This window comes from Sminthopsis crassicaudata, chromosome 4 (genome assembly GCF_048593235.1).
Source record: "Sminthopsis crassicaudata isolate SCR6 chromosome 4, ASM4859323v1, whole genome shotgun sequence".
Taxonomy (NCBI): Eukaryota; Metazoa; Chordata; class Mammalia; order Dasyuromorphia; family Dasyuridae; genus Sminthopsis; species Sminthopsis crassicaudata.
In genome coordinates this window covers 290,879,570-290,898,202 of record NC_133620.1, presented here as the reverse complement: position 1 = coordinate 290,898,202, position 18,633 = coordinate 290,879,570, and the positions used below count along the sequence as shown (strand labels likewise).

At 35.7% G+C, this 18,633-nt stretch overlaps 1 protein-coding gene and 1 long non-coding RNA gene across 2 annotated transcripts in view; both read right to left on the bottom strand.

Moving 5' to 3' along the window:
* Window positions 1-18,633, bottom strand: part of LOC141566583 (HLA class II histocompatibility antigen, DM alpha chain) — a 32,489-nt gene that overhangs the window by 12,035 nt on the left and 1,821 nt on the right. The window lies entirely within an intron of this gene.
* On the bottom strand, window positions 5,890-11,017 carry LOC141566585 (uncharacterized). Its single transcript, XR_012489360.1, has 2 exons — window positions 7,490-11,017; window positions 5,890-6,928 (listed from the first exon to the last, which is right to left on the bottom strand). It is a non-coding gene; the product is annotated as an uncharacterized LOC141566585 (long non-coding RNA).

Genomic DNA, 18,633 nt, shown 5'->3' with positions numbered 1-18,633 from the left:
GGGACTACACAAGGATGCTCCTTTAGAGGAGATCATAAGACGCTGTGCCACAGTGGGCACAAATGCTTATTATACCTAGACTATGATGAATATGGAAAGACAAGGTCCCTCATGGTAAAGAACTTCTAGAGAAACTCGGCGATGTTTTCATTGTGGAAAAATTGGACATCTGAGAGCCCAGTGTAGGCAACAAGATAGAGTGAGAGGTCGGGGTGAGAAAATAAAATCCAAAACCATATGTCCAAAATGCCACAAGGGCTTCCACTGGGCCTCAGAATGTAGTTTGACCCAGGGAAAGGAGGTTGGGCCTAGCTCCAAGATATCATACAAAAGACAGGTAGGGCATGATGGCAGCTGAGTTTATACCCAGAGAGTCTTTAGAAAGACAGGGCTCTGATGTGATCAATCAGCTGAAAAGCAATCACATGGCAGAAAGGGATTATGCTGGAACTCTGTCTTCCCAGAAATCAGCCAGAGTCAGGATCACCAAAAATCTTTATTCTTGGTCTTTTGGGGTCCCCATTAGGGGATTAGATCTAGCAATCTCCACCACCCCCAGGAGAATGCCTCCATTTCCTCCTCCTACTCTACCCACACAAGTCACTTTCCCTTCTTTGTCCCACCAATCGAGCCAGCACAGAAAAGTTGGGGAGGGTCGTTCTTCAAACATGTTAATAGAGAATTGTCCAACTGGCAATTAGTCTCACGTGCTCCATTATCCAAGTGCATTTGCTCAGTTCTAGCCCTTTACATCTCCCGCTTTCTTTTGCTTTAGACCACAGGAGGTCGTGCCTTCCCTGACTTCTCAGGGAGGTGAGAACCCCAAAAAGGAGGTGATCACGCCCCTCCTGACTTCTCAGGAAGGGAGATGAAAAGGACCAAAGAGAAGTGGGGATTGCTAGCGGGTTGAAGGGTCTTATTAGAGACAAGTATGCACAAACCCATCAGCATGGGAGGTATTACACAAGCACATAGCAATAACACAGAGCCTATTAGTGATAACTCTCCCCACAGTCAGTGCAGGCTTGATAAGGTGTAACAAACATGAATTGTACATACAAGTAGTGATATAACAAACAATATGAATCAACATGGTGGTGTAAAAGATTTCCAGAAGTCCTAGAAGGAGGGAATGTAAACATCAATCACACATATACCTTCTTCAGCAGCCAAGAGATAGTCTAAAACCAATCTATTGTCCATTGCTTCACATGTCAGGGAATCCAATGATCCCCACAAGTTTTTGAACAACAGTCTTTTTATATGTTAGGGAATCCACTGATTCCTACAGGTTTTGAAGTCATGCAACAGTCTTATGATGCCTCAGAGAATCCAATGATTTCTGAGGATTTTCAAGTCCAACAATTTTTGATGTCCATGAGCCAAACGCCATAACTGCCAGGTTCTTTCAGTGGTGGGCATAGTCAGCAACGGAACCACCCGATGTTTCTTGGGTCTTCTTCTTTGTTCCACCTCTCTCCAATGGACAAGGAGAATACGGCTCGTTGGCACCCATCTGATTCCTTCTCCATCTGTGGAGATATAAGCAAACCCTCTCCCCCAAGCAGTTAACTTATCTGGTCCCTTCCATTCACCACTTTCTGGGTCTCTCCACATCACCTGGAGATTATCTAAAGATAATGGAGCTGCTCTCACTGGATGCTGTCCTTCCAATGGGTTATAAAACCTGTCTGCTGGAGCCAGTGCATCTTTGTCAAAAACTTAATAATTAATAGTATAGAGAACTAGATTTAGAAGTTCTCTAGGGCTACCTGTGGCTCCCCCTTTCTTTTGTTTTTGGAGGAGTGTCTTAATATCTTTGTTTCTTCTCTCTACTATTGCCTGTCCTTGAGGATTAAAGGGTATGCTCGTGGTATGTAAAATCTTATACTGTGCACAAAAGTGTGCAAAATGTTTAGAGGTATATGCAGGTCCATTGTCTGTTTTTATTTCTTGTGGCATACCCATAATTGCAAATGCTTGTATAAGGAATTCAGTGACCACTTGGGCTGTTTTTCATTCCCTGTAGCAAAACTGTCCATTCATACCTTTTATAAGGCTCAGCTAAATTAACGCTGGGCACTAAAAAGGCAAATCTTTTCATATCCTCCTTATCTAGAGGGACAGAATAGAAACAATCCTTAATGTCTATAACCCACAAAGGCCATTCTCTAGGCAACTGAGTAGGAGATGGAAGTCCAGGCTGAAGATTCCCATAGTTTCCATCTGTTCATTTACCTTTCTTAAATCACTTAACATCCTCCATTTTCCAGATTTCTTTTTTTACAACAAATACTGGGGAATTCCAAAGACTTAAAGAAAGTTGTAAGTGTCCTTGGTCAAGTTGTCCCTGTACTATGTCTAGTAAGGCCTGAATTTTATCGCTACCTAAGGGCCACTGTTCTACTCACACTGGTGTATCAGGTGAGTGTTGGCAGGCCTTCAACAGCAGCCCTGCCTAAAAAACCAAAGTACTCATTTTTAACCCTAATTGTTATAAAATGTCTCTTCCCCACAGATTGATGGGGATTTTTTCAACTATAAAAGGAGTAAAACTCCTGTTTCACTTTCAAATATCCATTTTAAAGGGGTAGCACCAACTTCAGCTGCTATTGCTCCTCCTACCCCAAACATGTAGGTGTCTGCCTTATTCTTTGGCCAGTGACTGGGCCAGTTGGCACCTCTAATGACTGTGCGATCTGCACCTGTGTCCACAAGTCCTTCTAATGCTATGCCATTTATATAGATGGTGAGCACAGGTCGGTCAGCTGTCACAGCTGCTGTCCAGTATATTCGAGTTTTGCTGCTTGGAGTCAGAACATGGGTGACTGTCATCAGATTGCTTATTAGGGGTCTGTATCAATAAACCTGATGCTACTACTTCCCCTGGTTGATAAGTCACACATTGTCTCCCTGTGTTAGTGACTGGGATATTATCTACACATTCCCCAGTTTCCCATATCAGTGTATGAATGAACAGTGTTTTGTAAGTACTCTCAGGAGGTACTGTCCCTGGAGGCAAGGGATCCATAGGCTGGAGAGGAACAGATTTCACCTCTCCAGGGGGTATCTCAGTTGTCCCAGCTGCATACAACTCTATCCTCCCTAACAGTAATCCTTTTCTCCCATCATGTTGCTTCCTGGCTGACTGATTGTGTAATCCCTTTCTCCCATCAGATGGCTTCCTACCTCATTGGTCATGTCTGGGTATTGGGTTTGTAGGCACTCTCTGGGTGTGGCATCGGCTGTCATCATGCCCCAAGTGTTTTTTGCCTGGGGCCCTGGAGCTGGGCCGCTCATCCCGTTTCCCTGAATCAGTCTACACTCTGATGCCCAATGGAGTCCTCTGTTGCATTTTGGACATGGGGTATTGGGTCTAGTTCTCCCACCCTGTTTTCTCACTCTGTCTCTATGCCAACATTGAGCTTTCAGATGGCCTACTTTACCACATTGAAAGCATTGACGAGTCTCTCTGGAAGTCCCTTGCCAAAAGGGATCCTGTCTTCCTATGTTGGGAAGACTGCACCATAGCCTGGCTATAAAAGGTATTTGTGCCCACTGTGGCATAGCATCTTATGATCTCCTCTAAAGGAGCAGCCTTGTGTAGTCCTAGTATAATCCTTCTACAAACCTCATTGGCATTTTCTCTAGCAAGTTGCCTTACCAAAGTGTCTGTTACTATATTTTTATCATTAGTCCATATGATAGCTGTCGGCAAACATGCCACAAAATCAGTAAAGACTTCATTTGGTCCTTGTTCAGTTTTTATGAAGGTCTCACCCTTGTCGTTTTTACTGGGGAGAGAAGCCCATGCTTTGATAGCAGCAGCAGCAATTAGCTCAAATGCTGCTATGGAGTAATTAATCTGTACCGAAGCGTCTGCATAAGAACCTGTTAGTAGGTCAGGTGATTGAGGTATTAACTCCACTTTGACTATTTTGTTGAGCTTGAATCCTACAGAGCTCACTATATTCAGAAAGCCACAAGAAGTTTTCCAGGTTCCAAGCACACCCTTGCAATGGATATCCAGAAGTTGTGTAACCCTGGTTAATTTACTTAGCTTTCTCATTTCCTTATCTCTAAAATCTATCTCCCAGGTACTAAGAAATTATTTAGAGGGTAGTTTTAACTGCTCAATTGTATCCTCCCCCCCAGCTTGATCTAAGTTCCTATAGACTTGCTCTAAATTTTAAAATATAGAAGAATTATTTGTATATAACTTGTTTTCATTTACACAGTGCCTGATTCATAGTAAGTGTTTAAGAATACTTCCCATTTACTAGCTTATTTCCTATCAACATTCTTTTCCCTGTCACTCTCAGGGACCAACAGCAAAGAAACACACCCACATCAGCATTTAGTATTTTTTTATTTCTTTGAAAAAGAAAGATAACAAAACACAATATTGACTCTCCACTGATGTTAAATAACTAGCACTAAGTTAATGACCAAGTTCATACATAACCATCTTCTCTCTCGACCCTTTGGGTGTGGGCATAGACACATTTCATCTATCTATTTGTATATACATACACATATATTAACCCACACATGTAGATAGTGTATGTATACCTATGTATGTACTCACATACATATACATATATTTGTACTCACATACATATACATACCTATGCGTATATACATACATATTGCATGTATATGTATGTGCATTACAGCTATAGACAGGTAGAAATATAAATCATTGGTTTATAAGCTAGTCAGCAACTAGCCAGGATATCTAAGTTTTTCCTTTATCCCATGACCTCTGACCCTTGGGTAACCACTATAAAGATGATGGTGTTTTCTATAACAGAATTTGTTCCTCTTGCTCCCCAGGTCATGTCGTTCTCATGCAGTGCTGGTCAGGTGTGGCTTTCTCTAAGTGGTCTCATACCAAGGAATGGTCTGGTAGGAGTTTAATCAAGGCTCCAGTTTGGGAAACCTAGCTTATCTTTTTAAAGAACCCTATTAAATTTTAAAGAACCCTTCTTATTGTTTTTCAGTTCAAGATGCTTTCCTTTGTCCTCTGCTCTTGTTCTGTAAGTGTGTTCAGGTCCATGAAGAAATTATAAAATTATGAGAGGAAAAGTCAAGCCTTGTAGTTTAGGGCTATATATATAAACACATGCATCATATACTCAATCAGAAGTGAACTCTATATGGAGATATAGCTAGAGCCCCATTTCCACTCCCTGAATTTAACATTTGTGAATCTAAAATGTAAGTATATTACACAAAAAGGGCTGGGTCTGATGAGTGGGAACCTGGGGATGTATCCAGTTGCTTCATATAGTAGAGTACAATAGTTTTCAGAGTATTCCACATACCAAGTTTTAAGGGAGTATTTCCTACTTCCCTATCCTAATCCAGTTTGGTGAATCTATTCCCTAGGGCAGAATTAAGCCATATTAGGCTTGATTTCTGTTCATTCAAGGATTTCAGCAAGAAAATTTTGGAAAAATTTTAAATGAACATAATGGTCTTAAGATATAGCACCCATTAGGAATACCATTTGCCTTGAAGACTTTGAGTAGGGACTAAACTGGATGGCAGACATCCAAGACCCATCGAGAGAAATTCAGAGCCATAATGCCAGAAGATTGGATATTGGTGGTAATTTCTTTTTTTAGCCAAAACAATTTATGCAGATGGCAGGTTAAAAGGGGGTATACACACAGATATAATAAGGAATCATCTTACCATTAAAATGTGTTCATTAGATTTGTCTTCTGCTAGTTCCTGTTGAGCCCTTACTCTCAAACTTTCATGTTTCCTCTATCAAAGAACAAACTATCAAATTAGGGAAGCAAGTGTTATAGGAGAAATAGCTCCTTTTTGAGTTCCTGTGGTAGGCTAGTGCTACGTAATAAACATCACAATGCAGAAATTATAGATATTAAAAATGGTTTTATTATGCATAAACAATGTCAGAAAATAAGAAAAACAACCTTAAACAAAGATTAGTATTCTAAAATTATGTCACAGAGAAATAATTTTAACATATTTTGTACATATTCTTAGGCATAAATATTGAACAAACTTAATTAAACAGAATTATAATCTTACATATCCCCTAAGGAAACAGAACTAGTTAAATAGACTCTATAGGTAAACTAAGTCAGGTAACAAGCTAAAATATACTTTAAAATGTTCACAACGCTAATTGAGAGGAAAAATTTGCATGCCTAAGAGAGTCAATGTCCAGAGAATCCTTCTACAAGTAGCTATATTTTTTCAGGAAGTTCAAACTCCCCTTCAGCTTATCTGAAGAATATCAAAAAGTCTTTCCCTAACACTATTATTCCATGATTCAGGTTTAAGCCAGATGAAGTTCATATTAATGCAAACCAGTTTGGGGTAAGCCAAAATATTTCAAGAGGGATGGCATAATTAAAAATTACCAAAATAAAAATGAAAATTTATCATCACAGTTTCCCATCACAGAAAGGTCTGTAATACATATCTTTGATCACATACTTTTAAATTGATGAATTCATATTAGAATTTGATAATACAGGTAAATATAAGTATCAGAAAACATTAAAGTAAGAATAATATGATAATATTCATCAACATTAAATAATATGAGGTCTTCTTTATCTAACTTGTTCCTGGTAATCCACTCCAAATATCCATTTAATCAGCATGTTTCATCACGAGTTTTAGCTGTCCCATTTAGTTGTCTAATCGTAGGAAATATTTTCTCTTAGAAGTTCTGGAATAGGTCTCATTTCCAGGACAGTTCTGGAGGGATGTTCTTCCCAGTAAATCTACCTTGCAAGTTACTTGCAGAAGTTCCTTTGATAATTCTGCTAAACTTGCTGATGATAAAATAATTCAATTTAGTGAAGCCTCACACAACCTTTTAAATTTCATCTTCAGTACCAGTTCATGTGGTGAAAAACAGGTCAGAACTGCTGAAGCTAATCTATGAAACAATAGTTATAAGAAAACCATTAAATAAGCCCTAATTCACCTGAAAGAGTTCAGAGAATTCAAGTTTTTACATACCCTTTACTTGTTTTTTTTCTTTACCCAAACACTGTATTTAATATGAACATTTAATAATAACAGGCTAAAGGAAGAATCTTAAAAGGAATCCATAATAGCCTGACTTTTAAAATGTGCCCTTTTGTCTCTTAATATTATAGGATAGAGACTTCAAAGCAAGAAAAAAAATCTAATCACAAATGCAATTTTACATATAAAATGTTTAATAAAATTTTGGGTACTTATAGACAACTATTAAATCATAATTAAAGTCTGTATAATCTTTTTTTTTTTTTTTTTTTTTTTTTTTTTTTTTTTTGAGGCTGGGGTTAAGTGACTTGCCCAGGGTCACACAGCTAGGAAGTGTTAAGTGTCTGAGACCACATTTGAACTCTGGTCCTCCTGAATTCAGGGCTGGTGCTCTATCCACTGCGCCACCTAGCTGCCCCCATAGTCTCTATAATCTAAAGCAAAAAGAGAAGAAAAAAAATTTTCTTACCAAAACAAAAAATTATCTGTGTATATTCAATTGGGCCTGAAGGATGTTCAATTTTTTGCTCTGTTTTTTCAGTTTTGTTCTTAATTACTTCAAGTCAAAAGAAAATTTTGTTTACAATATTATTCAAGAATATCATGTTTATATATTAGATTGCTTGCTATCTAGGAAAGGGAGTGGAGGAAGGGAGGGAGAAAAGTTTGGAACACAATGTTTTGCAAGACTGAATGTTGAGAATTATCTTTGCATTATTTTGAAAATAAAAAGCTATCATTTAAAAAAAAATAAAAATAAAATAACAAGCCAGAAAATATGTTTACTTGTCCTATTATTGTTCTTAAAAGAAACATTTAGAAGTTAATCATACATATACACATTTGTATGTATGTGTCTGTAGATATATACATCCACATATATTACACATAGAAAACAGTCTAATAATTGATAACTAGTCTGATAACTAGTCTATCATATAACATAAAACAAATGTGTAAGCCCCCTTATTTCAGCTCTGACGGGATCTAGTTTCTCATTACTTTAGAATTTCACAATATGGTGTCAGTAAGACCAAGATTTTGTAAATTTGTCCCAAAGAATCTGATGGGCAGCGAGGTGGCAAAGCAAATAGAAGACTTACCAAATTAGGAAGACTCATTTTCATGAGTTCAAAACTGGCTTCAAACATTTTTATTAGACATGTAATTCTAGACAAGTCACAGTCTGTTTGTTTTAGTTTCCTCATCTGCTAAAGAAAATGGTACACTATCCAGTATCTTTTGCCATCTTTTTTTGGGGGGAAAAAAACAAATGAGGTCATGAAAAGTCAGACATGATTGAAATGATTGAACACAAAGAATCTGATTAAGTCTCCCAAGAATTTCAAAGTTAAGAATTTACAAGGTCTAAGGTATTTTTTCCAAACTCTAATTTTTTTTATTATTATTAAAGCAAAACATACCCAATTAAACACTTAATAGTTTTTAAACATTTTGGCCACATACTCTTATCAGTTCAATTAATAGTCTAACAGCATTCAGATTAAAAGAGAAGTTACTTAAATTGCCCTCTATGGATCATTTTTGAAATTAACAGCATTCTTATGGAATGATTTTTCAAAAATCATAATTCAAAAAAATAAGAAGCCTAACAATACTATAAACAATATTATGGATTTTAAATCTAAAATAAAATTTGTTGCCAGACAAATGAAATCAATTCAGTTGAATAAATTTCTGAATTATCAGAACATAGGTTATTCTGAATTAGAAAATTATATCAGTCATCTTAATTTCACATTCTATACTAACTACACTCAGATCCCAATATAAATTAATTTTGAAACAATAACATTTTTAATTCTTATTAATGCAACTTACAAATATATTACCAAATATTAAGTATATTTTGTATTAAGGTCTGATTTACTTTTAGAAGGCCAAATATTACAGTTATTTGATTAGAACACATTTCATTTTATATGAAACCAAATTATAAATTAGTTCAGGAAAAACTCAATCAATTAAAATCTGAAATGGTATCATTCCAAATCTCAATTTTCCTAAAGATCACTAAATACCAAAAATTCAAACTGAAATTATTTTCAGTTAGCTTACTTCCAAAGTAAGCTAACTTTGGAAATTTACTTCCATTCATGCCTCCTCTTTTGGGGACCTATGATAGTCTCTTGAAATATAGAATTGCAAACATAATGATATTATGAATCCTCCACATAAAAAGTTAAAGATACCTTTCTAATGATCCTTCAAGGATAGAATTTTAGTATGTCAATACTCAAACTGTCCCACTTTCTTTAACTTTGCACCCATTTTTCTCATCTCTACTTGCTTAAACCTCTCCTTTCTCTTCCTGATTAAAATCCTACAAACCTCAAAACTCCATCTCTTTTTATACTCTGACCCCAATATTTAACTTACTTTTACTACATCTCATTTTTAGTTCCTAGTCATATCCCACTGAAAGTCTGATCAAAGGGCCAGTGAAATTAAGTCCTTGTTTATTGGGAAAGAGGGTTTAGCATCAGAATTGTAGTATATTACACAGATTGCAGGGAGAGATGTTTGGGATTATCCCATTTTCCTGTTCATTCTATAATAAAAGTATTTTAGCATCAGTTCTCTCTAATGACTTGAAACAATATCAGTAGATCTTAGAGGTTAGTCATATTTTTGCTGTCCTCTCTGTTCACAATAGACATAATTTTTCACCACTATAGAATCTGTTGAATCCTGTATTTTTATATATAGTCTCAAGATACGGTTTAATCTTCCCCATGATAGTAAAGAATGTTCATTTGCATCCTGATTAAACTCCATAAACTTGCTCTAATTTCTTGCTCTTACCAATTTTCTTGGGAAAAATTGCTAAAAGTCAGAGTCAGTAGCCTAGTGCCTTGCTTGCATAAGGAGGTGGGGCTTTTTGCTTACCAAAGTCTATCAAAATCTACACTGTAGAGATAGGGATTAAAGTTGATTATCAGGTGAATAATTATTTTTAATTTTAGGACAAAATATTTTATTCTGAAGGTGTGTTCAAATGTACCAATAAATAATATAATAAAGGTATAGATTGTCTATAACCAATCTAATCCCACAAAAAATGTTAAAATCAAAGGATTTTTCTTGGAGAAAGTTAATCTTGTCCAAACATTTTCACCAATTTTTTTAAAAACTGAAGTTTAGATAATTTGGATTACTTGGAGGGAATATTTTCCAAATTAGCCAATAAACAACCCATAAAGTTATCTTAAGAACAAACAAACTGACTAGATTTCATACTTTAGTGTAAAACAGTTTGTACCAGGAACATTTGAACCAGAATATGGGGTATCCAAAAGAATGATTTTGGAAGCAAATTTTTCTACCAAATCAGAATCATTGAAAGCAATTCATTGAGACCTTTAGAATAAATTTTTATGTCAGTTCTCAAAAAAGTTTTGTTGATGGTGGTGGCAACAACACTATAAAATAGATTATGGAGACAGTGACTAGAAAGAATGAGATCCCCAGTGATTTTTGACCTATCCTCAATTTGACAGTGAGGTATATGACAGAAGTATTCTTATCGGGATCATTTAACCAATAATTAAACTACTACGATATTTATACCACACCACAACCACTGAACTAGGGCCAGTGAACCAGTAGTCAAAAACAAGCCATGCTGAAGCAGACCAGGACCTTCTCGGTCTTAATAATACCCAGGTCTCAGACATAATGACTTCAACCATAACACACAAACCTTTTGTTTATGTGTCTATGGAAAAATGAGGACATAAGGTATTGATACAAAGTTTGGATAGAGTGGGGATGGGGGAAGACTTTTCTTGCCTATTAAAACCCAGAATTTCTCAGACCAATTCTTTTACTTTTGACATCTCAATCCCAGGACTATGTTCATTAGAATGTCTGTGCAGTTATGAAACTAAGTATTCCAAAATTTCAACAGATTGATTATTCAAATAAGAGTCAAAAACAAGCAAACCAAAAAAAAAAAAAAAAAAAAAAAAAAAAAAAAAACCTAAAATCAAAAAACAGAATCTACTAGGAAACAGACAATTCATCAGCAATTTTCATAACAGCAGGACAGCTGTATTTGGCTCAACTTGAAACCTCTGAGGTAAATATAAGCTTGTGAGTATGAGTTTCTGAAACAGAAGATTTAATCTTTCCTTTTTTTGTTGTTTTTTGTTTTTTAAGCTGAGGCTTTTGGGGGTCAAATGACTTGCCCACGGTCACATAGCTAGGAAGTGCTTCTCTACATCTGCTGTAGAGAAAAAGTTACTGTTTCTGAATAAATCTTTCACAACACAGAAAGTTCAGAGGTAAAAACTTAGGTTTTATTATGCTTAAGCATAATTTCAGAAGGTAGAAAAATAATTCTGGGCTTTTTGTAGGAAAAAACTGTGTCAGAGAGACAGAAATAACTTTTGATGCAAAGCAATTCTCTTGAGTCATAAAAGTTGAACACATTTAGTTAAACAGAATATATCCTCTTAAAAAACAAAGCAATAGGTAAATTAGCTAAACCTAAACAGACTCTATAAACTAAGTCATGTCACAGGCCAAATTATTTTTACAAGGTTCATGATTTCCTGGTGGAATGGGAAATTTGCTTACAGAGTTAGCATCAAGGTATTCCTTCCACAAAAAGCTAAATCACTTTAGGAAGCTTAAACTTCCCTTTGGCTTCTTTTCTGAGGAATATGAAAAAATCTTTCCATAATATTACTATTCCACAAGTCAAGTTTTAGCCAGATAAGGTTAATATTAACTGAAAGTAGGCTTCAAATGACCAAAATGTACAAGAATAGCATAATAAAAATTAATAAAAGAAAATAAATTATCATCTTGGATCTAAAAAACTTTTAAAACAACAAATAAAAGCTTCAAACTAAGCATTTGAAATTTTAAAGAGAATAAAATTGAAAGCAAAAAAACCCTGAATTTATACATAAAAGTAGGAGCTTGTTTTTGTAAAAAAAAAAAAAGAAGACCTACCTAATTTTTAAAGAGAAAGGAACACCAAATTGTTTATATCAAAAATGAAAGAGAATTCACAACTTAAGAAGAACTGAAAGAAATTATCACAAACTTTAAAAAATATAAATTAATAATTACAAAAATATAATATATCTGGATAAACCAAAGAAAAAATAGATTATGTAAATAATTCAATATAAAAAAGACAGGACATTTATTAAGACATTAAATGAACTCCCAAAGAAACAACTGCAAGACCAGGTGGATTTACAAGTGAATTCTATTTTTAAAAGTTTAAATTAGTTCTAGTATTACATAAAACTGTTTGCAATAATAGGCAGTCTTCTAATCTCTGTTACAAAAACAGTCTTGATAACTAAACCAAGAAGTGACCAAGCTGAGAAATGAAACTGTGTAGATGAATATCCCTAATAAGTATTGCTGCAAAATGTTTAAATAAAAAATTAGGAAAAAAGGCTATTACAATATATTTGAAGGTTTATACACTTTACCTAGGCTGGTTGTTTTTATGCCAGGAATGCAGGATTGATTCAACAACAACCCCCCCCCCCAAAAAAAAGACTGTTAATGTAATACATTGTGTAAATAATATAAATAAAAGCCACGTACTACTACATAACATCAATATTATTTAAGATTTTTGAAAAAATCTAATACCCATTTCTATTAAAAATTCTAGAAAGAAGGACAGCTGAGTGGCACAATGGATAGAAGAAGCATTGGCCCTGAAATCAGTACATCCTGAGTTCAAATTCCTCAGATACTTAGATACTTAGATCTTAGATACTTACTAGTTATGTGACCCTGGGCAAGTCATTTAATGCCTTTTGCTTCCCTCCAACCCTCTCTCCAAAAAAACCCTACAAGGCATATATCCCAAAGAGATCTTAAAGGAGGGAAAGGGACCCACATGTGCAAAAATGTTTGTGGCAACCCTTTTCGTAGTGGCAAAAAATTAGAAAGTGAGTGGATGGCCATCAATTGGAGAATGGCTGAATAAGTTATGTTGTATGAATGTTATGGAATATTATTGTTCTATAAAAAACATTCAGCAGGATGATTTCAGAGAAGTCTGGCGAGATTTACACGAACTGATGCTAAATGAAATGAGCAGAACCAGGAGATCATTATACATAGCAACAGCAAGATTATATAATGATCAATTCTGATGGAAGTGGTTCCTCTCAACAATGAGATCATTCTGGCTAGTTCCAAGGATCTTATGAAGATGAGAGCCATCTACACCTAGAGAGAGGACTGTGGGAACTAAGTGTGAATCACAACATAGCTTTTTCACTTTTTTGGTTGTCTGCTTAAGTTTTATTTTCTTTCTTATTTTCTTCCATTTTGATCTGATTTTTCTTATGCAGCAAAATAATTGTATAAATATGTATACCTATATTAGATTTACATATATTTTTATTATATTTAACATATATTGGATTACTTGCCAACTAGGGAAGGAGGTGGGGGGAAAGGGGGAAATTTGGAACATAAGATTTTGCAAAGATCAATGTTGCAAAATTATCCTTGCATATGTTTTGAAAATAAAAAGCTTCAATAAAAATAAATAAATAAAATAAAATAAATTAATAAGTTAAAAAAAGCCACAACTTTAGAAAAAATTAATCAATGAACCTTTCCTTAATATAATAAGTAATATGTATCTAAAACAAAGAACAAACATAAAATGTATTGGGTAAAAATTAGAATAAGAACAAAAATAAGGGAAGAATGCTTATTATCAGTACTACCATTTGGCATAGTTCTAGAAATGCTAGCCAAAGGAAGATGATAAGAAAGAGAAATCAGGGTATTAGCAGAAGCAAAGAGGAAGCAAAATTATAAGGTTTTTGAAGACAATATTTATTTTGTAGATAAAATTACTTGAGGAAAGTCTAAAGAAACAATCAAAAATTTAACTGAAACATAATAAATTCAGCAAAGTTGCAAGATATAAAACAAATGCTCATAAATCAACATTCTTGTGTGTTATCACCAAAATCCAAAAAAAAAGAGCCAAAAAGAAGAATTTTCATTTGAAATAAATATAACATATGTAAAGTATTTGGGAGTGCATTTGCTAAAAAAAAAAAAAAACAAACAAAACATTAAGGAACTAAATAACTTCAACTATGAAATACTCTGTGCAGGAAAAAAAATAGACCTAAATAGATATATTAACAGCTCATAGGTAGATGATATATATATACTACTTAAATTAATGTGCTTAATCAGTGCCATACCAATCAAACTATCAATGGATTATTTCATAGAGCTAGAAAGAAAAATGAGTGAAATTTACTTGGAGGAGGAAAAGGTAGAAAAGTTCAAGAATAATAATGACAAAATTAGAAAGAAAGAGAAACAGGGGTCTATCAGTACCAGAAATCAAACTAAACCACAAAGCAATCATAATTAAAACTTTTTGAAACTGGTTTAAAAATAGAACAGTTGATCAGTGGATCAGATTAGATATGATACAGAGAGGCTAACAAATTCAATAATATTATATTCATTAAACCCAAAGACTGCTCCTTAACTGGGACTAAGGCTCACTATTTGACAAAAACTACTAGGAAAAGTATGAAGCAATTTGGCCAAAATTAAGTATAAAGCTGTTATGGACCAGAACTCTGAACTTGAAACAAGTATTCTTGCAAGGTACTAAGTGGAATTGATGAGACAATGGTCATCTAGTTTAGCATGGTGATTAATAGTACTCTAAGTTCAGAATCTTCCAATAAATAATGTCACGTCTGATTTCTTGTGACCTGATTTGGGGTTTTCTTCATAAAGATACTGGAATGATTTGCCATTTCCTTCTCCAATTCATTGTACAGATAAGGAACTGAGTCTAAAAAAGTGAAAGAGGGGCCTGCATAAATCAATGAAGTTATGAACCATGAGGGCTCTTGCCCCTCCCCTATCAACTTCACCTTTCTGGGTAGAGGGAAGAGTGGGAAGGACAGTGATACCACCAGCACCTCCTCCCCACAGAAATCCTGCCCTCCCATTATTCAATTGCAAAAAGCCAAAGAGGAATGTCAGTGGTTGAGAGGGCCTCCCATATAGAAATTCAAAGGGGCTCAACTTAATATTCTTCCGAGAAGCCATAATGGGAGGTTTTTAACCCAATCCTCTGGAGTCTCTAAGCACAGTTTTAAAAGGACTCACTTGAATGTGTGATTCATTTTCTCCACCTTCCCAGAAGCCTGAGGATATCAAGCAGAGTGGAGGTGGTAAGTGATTTTGAGTGTTTTGGCTACAGTTTGGGTTACCTGAGAAATAAAGGCTGGCCCATTACCGCTCTGTAAGGAGCCAAAATGAGGTATAATTTCTTTTAGTAAGCATTGATACCTCCTGAGCCTTCTCAGTCCTTCAGGGAAAAGCTTCTACCCAGTTAGTAAAGGTATGAACAAAGACCAGAAGCAATTTGAAACCTCTACAAGGGGTCAATGTGTAAAGTCTATTTGCCAATCTTCCCCTGGGTTTGTGCCCTTCTCTGAACTGGCTTCAGGAGAAGGGGAGGTTTAATAGCTCCCTCAGAATTTACTTGGGCACACATTGGACAGGCCTGGCAAACCTGCCTGATTGTTTCTCCCAGCTTGTGACCAGTAAAAAATGTGTTTCACCAGGGATAGCAGAGCATTTCTTCCCAAGTGTGTGGCCTGATGAAGACCAAAGAGCAGTTTCCACTGACTTGCCTCTGGGATCAAGAGTTGGTTTGAGAGTGTTTGAAACCAACCAGAAGGAGAAAAGTTGTACCCCCTTTCTTTTACAAGGGTTTTTCCCTGTGAACTATAGGAAGGGGTATAAGAATCAGGGAGCTGGGGGATTAAAAGTGCTATGGTCAGGAATAAATGGGCAGCAGCTTTAACAGCTGACTCTGCAAACAAACTTATTTCCCTTGGCCTGAAGTGAATCTCCCTTCTAGTGTCCTTTACAAAATATGACTGAAACCTCCCTGGGTTCGTGGATAGCTTGTAGTAGCTGTAGAATTTGTCCTGCATGTTTAATGGGAGAATTTTTTGTTGTCAAAGGACCCCTCTCTTTCCATATAGCCCAGTGACCATGCAAAATGTGAAAAGCATATTTGGAGTCAGTATAGCTGATCACTCTCATTCCCTTCCCCGTTCTAAAGCCTTTTGGGCAGAAGTCCCAGGAGGCAATGGCTTAGCTTCTAGGGTGCCATTGAGAGTCACCACAGAATAACCTGCCTTTCTTTCCCCATTTTCAAGAAAGCTCAACCCATCTGTAAACCACTTCCTCATCTGGGTTGCCAAAGGGAATTTTCCTTAAGTCAGGTTGGCGGGAGTAGACAGAATCTAGTTTCCTCACAATTATGAATGATATCGCCTGACTAAGTGGTGTCAAGGAGCAGGGTGGCAGGTTAAGGGTGTAGCATACCCCATCCTTATCTCAGATCAAATAAAAGCAGAAATTGATCTAATTAAAAGAGATAAGGAAGGAAACTATATCTTGCTAAAGGGTAGCACAGACAATGAAGCAATATCAATACTAAACCTATATGCACCAAGTGGTATAGCATCTAACTTCTTTAAGAAGTTAAGAGAGTTGCAAGAAGAAATAGACATCAAAAGTATAATAGTGGGAGATCTCAACCTTGTTCTCTCAGAATTAGATAAATCAAACCACAAAACAAATAAGAAAGAAATTAAAGAGATAAATAGAATATTAGAAAAATTAGATATGATAGATCTTTGGAGAAAACTGAATAGAGACAGAAGTGAGTACATTTTCTTCTCAGTAGTTCTTGGAACCTATACAAAAACTGACCATAAATTAGGACATAAAGACCTCAAAATCAAATGCAGAAAAGCAGGAAATAATAAATGCATTCTTTTCAGATCACAATGCAATGAAAGCTACATTCAACAAAAAGCTAGGGGTAAATAGACCAAAAAGTAATTGGAAATTAAATAATCTCAGCCTAAAGAATGATTGGGTAAAACGGCAAATTATAGACACAATTAATAACTTCACCCAAGAGAATGACAACAATGAGACAACATACCAAAATTTCTGGGATGCAGCCAAAGTGGTAATAAGGGGAAATTTTATATCTTCATAGGCTTACTTGAATAAAATACAGAAAGAGAAGATCAATGATTTGGGATGGCAACTTAAAAAGCTAGAAAAAGACCAAATTTAAAACCCCAAATCAAATATTAAACTTTAAACTCTAAAATTAAAAGGAAAAATTGATAAAATTGAAAGTAAAAAAACTATTGAATTAATAAATAAAACTAAGAGTTGGTTTTAATGAAAAAAAAAACAACAATAAAATAGATAAATCTTTGGTAAATCTAATTAGAAAAAGGAAAGAGAAAAATCAAATTGTTAGTCTTACAAATGAAAAGGGAGATCTTTCCACCAATGAAGAGGAAATTAGAGCAATAATTAGGAGTTACTTTGCCCAACTCATGCCAATAAATTTGATAACCTAAGTGAAATGGATGACTACCTCCAAAAATATAGGCATCCCAGATTAAGAGGAGGAAGTAAATAGCTTCAATAGTCCCATTTCAGAAAAAAGAAATAGAGCAAGGGTGTGGCATATCCGAAGAGTTAGTTCAGGGGTATCTAGCAGGACAGCTGGTATCTAGTAAGCCACTGATATCACAAGCCATGATGCCCTTTGGATTCTAAAATGCTTTGAATTCAGTGTGGAGTTAAAACCTCTAATGGCTATTCCAAAGTTAGTTTTGAGGCTTCTTCAATTAAAAGAACCATAACAGCCACTGCTCTCAGACAGAAGGGCCATCCTAGGGAAACCAAGTCCTGTTTCTTTGAGAAATAGGCAACCAGTCTGGGGTCAGGTTCCAGGGCCTGAGTTAAGACCCCCAAAGCCTGACCTTACTTTTCATCCTCATACAAAGTGAAAGGCTTTTCTAAGGTAGGGCCAGAGCAGGGGCATTAGTTTGGCCTTCGGGGTTTTAAAAACCTTGGCTTGATCAGGTTCGGATCATAGAGAAGCTTGGCAATAATCACAAAATTTTCATGGCTGCATTTAGGGACTCCGCTCTGTGGGACTGAAGATTAAAATGCCATCCCTGTACTGGATAAGACTGCTGCCAAGCAGCTCCAGTTCCCTTAAATCTTTAGCCAGTGCCTGTTTGAATATGTAGGGGCTATCTTGGAAGCCTTGAGACAAAACCGTCCAAGTTAGTTGGTTGGGATGTTTGCCCATTCAAAAGCAAAGAGAAACTGTGAGTCTTTATGCAAAGGTATACAAAAGAAACCATCTTTAAGGTCTAGGGTAGAGAACCATTTTGTATCCCCTGGAATCTTGGGATTGTATAAGGATTAGGCACGATGGGATGGATCAGAATGATGGCTTCATTAATTGCCCGGAGATCCAGCACCATTCGAAATTCTCCATTAGATTTTCTAACAGAAAGAAATGGAGTATTGCAGGGAGACTTGCAGGGAACTAAAAGCTTATACTTAAGAAATTTCTCCATCAAAGGTTGCAGCCCTTTCCTAGACTCAGGCTTTATTGAGCATTGATATTTATGGGGAAATACACTGGAGTTTCACAGTTTAATTAAGGCTGGGATAGTGTGCATGGCCCTCCCAGGAATTCCCTGATCCCAGACAGAG